Source organism: Pteropus vampyrus, unplaced genomic scaffold (assembly GCF_000151845.1).
Source record: "Pteropus vampyrus isolate Shadow unplaced genomic scaffold, Pvam_2.0 Scaffold10, whole genome shotgun sequence".
Classification (NCBI taxonomy): domain Eukaryota; kingdom Metazoa; phylum Chordata; class Mammalia; order Chiroptera; family Pteropodidae; genus Pteropus; species Pteropus vampyrus.
In genome coordinates, this window is record NW_011888791.1 from 8,059,034 (window position 1) to 8,062,193 (window position 3,160).

A 3,160-nucleotide genomic window follows, 5' to 3' on the forward strand; every position below is an offset into this window, starting at 1 on the left:
AATCTGATCTCTCTTTCTCATTTACATTGCCCTGTTTAATTTGATTGTGCCTCATTTCTCATGTGAGTTAACATAATAACCTCTACTCTAAATCCTATTGCTGCCATTCTATTTGTATTTCTACTTCAAGTATAATGTTCTACATAATATTAGGATAAAATTAAGTTGTTATGATATGGTCCACAATAACGTTTACTATCTGTTCTTGCTTACCTGTCCTATCCACATCCTTTTGTGTTCTCAACATCAAAAATTTGTCAGCAGTTCCAACAGTTGTAGTCTCCTATACTTGTTCTGTTTTGTGGTTTTACACATGCTTTCTTTGGCCATGGAATGACTTTATTTACCCTCTTCATTTGCCACACTTCAACCCAGGTGTCATCATCTTTGGGAAAGCTGCCTTAATCTCCTGGTTTGATTTATTTGCCCTAATGTTTTGTTCCCAAAGCATATTTGCAGACAAATATACCAGTCATTATTCTATTATAATTGTATGTGTTTTTGTTTTTTATTTGGCTGATAGTTTATTTGGAGTCTTCCTCACCATGCTGTGAGCACTTGAGAAGAAGATAGTATAATATTATCTATCAATTTCCAGTGCTCAGCACGGTACCTGGTACATAGCTGGTATCTATAAATATTTGTTGAATGGATGAGTAAAGAGAGCACAAATCCTGGTGTACTGTCCACATGGCTCACAGGTAGTAGAGAGGCTGGTATTCAGGTTGTGTCAGTTTATCAGAGATATTTAGAATTAAACCATCACTGTTGCATCAGTTGGAATTGAATGAGGATCTTTGGTCTCTGAAAGATGGGTGATATAGATCGACTGAGGTTACAACTGTCTTAGTGGAGGCCAGTGATTTTATATCTAGGAATTAAAGGAAGAGGCATTAAGAGAAGAGTCAGAAAATGTTTTGACCCTCTTCATCTGAGAAAATTTAACCTGGACACAGGGGCTAAGATTCTTCTAGAATTAATCACCAAGTATACCTTTGTTCCCATTCAGTTATTTTGGGACTAAGAAGCAGTAAATCTGGAGTTGTGTTGAAAACTATGCCCAGAATTACTCTTAAAATGATAAAGAATCCCCCATATCTGTTTTAGCAGGTTGAGATGATAATTGGAATGAACAGGAAGCCCTATTTGGGACTAGATAGAAGCGGAATTGCTGAAACTTCCAGTCTCTTTTATTTGTTGGCTGGAGTTAAGTCAAAAACTTTCATATAGGCTCTATATTGTTTAGCATACAGGGTAAGTTGCTAGAAAGAGACCTCAAAATATGGCCTCTCATGTAACAGTTCAGAAATATGTGGCCAATCCAGGCTGGGTATGGTCTCTGCTCCCTGAGATCATCAGTGGGCCTTGGTGCCTTTTGTCTTTTTACAATTTTATTCCTTAGATCAGAACTTTGCAGACTATATTACACATTAGAATCACCTGGAGGATGTGCCAGATTCCATCACTGAGTTTCTGATTCAAATCTGGGTGGGTTCTAAACATTTGAATTTCTGACAATTGTTCAGGAGATACTGGTACTGCTTATCTCCTAGGTTGTGGTCCTTGTCCACTTGGTTGAAGCTGGCTTGTCTATACCATGCCTATGTTCCTACCCTGGAGGAAGGGGCAAAGAAAAAGAGTAAGAAGTTGTTTGAAGGACAGGCCCCAGAAATTGAACATATCCCTTCTGCTCACATTCCATTGACAGGAACTTTATAACACATTGTCTACAAGGGAGGCTGGGTAGCTTATAGCTGACAGATCATGTCCCCAACTAAAACATGGGGACTCTATTGCCTAAAGGAGGAAGAGGAGAATAGTGGTCTTTGCCTAGTCATGACCATGTAAGGTCATTCATATGTCCTCCTGTGCTCTGGGATGTGGAGGCAGGATACCGTCTGCAGGTTCAGAGCAGTTCTGCTAGGATTCAAGAAATGCCCTGAGCTCAGCCAGGTTCCTGGGGAGTCCTCAGACCCTTGAACTTGACTACCATAGCAGTAGTGGCCCAGAACATTGATTTTCTCTATCCCACTGCTGTTCTTCTCCTTTTCCTCTCTCTGCCTCAGACCTCCACATCAGGTAGCTCATTTTATTCACAGCCGATACTATAGCAACTGTGTTCTCATCCTGCTGAGAGTGGTTGGCTGCTTGAGTAGGAATAAAATTTCTTCCTGTCCTTCTCTTGGGTAGTTGAACTCTTAAACTTATCACTCCAACCTGAAGCATGACCTTAAAAAACTTAAAATTGTTTTAACCTGTCATGTTGCCTAGCACAAAGAGTGAAGTAACTGCATTATGTTTAATAAAAGGATTTCTGATATGTAATAAAAGTGGTCCCTAATGTGGACTTTACTGATCTATGAGTAAAAACTAATATATTTTTTTTATTAAAATTCTCAGCAGCAGAGTTCACATTTTGTCAACAAAAAGCCAGTGAACTTGAGGTTTTACTATCTCTAGGTATTATTTAAACAACATTTCCCCCACTTTATTCTCACTAAGTTTTCATGACACTAAATTCTATTTCCATTGAAGTCATTCTTTTTAAAAGAGATTGTGTGAGAAGGATTAACTTAGTTTATTTCTCTACTGCTAACCTACATCTTCATAAGTCATAAAAGCCTAGTCTAACATTGCCCCTGTTGAACTCTTTCTATGGTTGAAACATAATTTGAAATTTAATAGCATTTTCTTGTACAGGGCAATGACTGAGCTCAGCCTCTGAAGTCCCAGTGCCTGCCTTTAAATCCTGGTGCTCACTGTGTATAGTTAAATGTTTTATTTTAATTCTCTAAGTCTTGATTTTTGCTCAGTCAAATGGGGATACAAATATTACATATCTCATCAGGTGGTTTTGTTAAAGAAAAATTATTCTGATACTTGTTAAAATGGCAAAGAAGACTTTATTCAAGGCTTAGGGGTCATAGGTATCACAATAGAGGAGAGAGGTTGAATTCAAGTTTAATAGACCAAAGGCATCTGGGGATTTATAGCCAAAGAGTAGAGAGAGGGGATCAGTGGATGGAAAATTACTAACAGGAGACATCAAGTGTAGGGGGATTCTTGCTAACTTGGCTTAACAGGATTCTTGCTGAAAGCAGGCCAAAGATTTAGACATCAAAGGTAGGGGATAAGGAACTTGATCAGATATCAAAAGAAG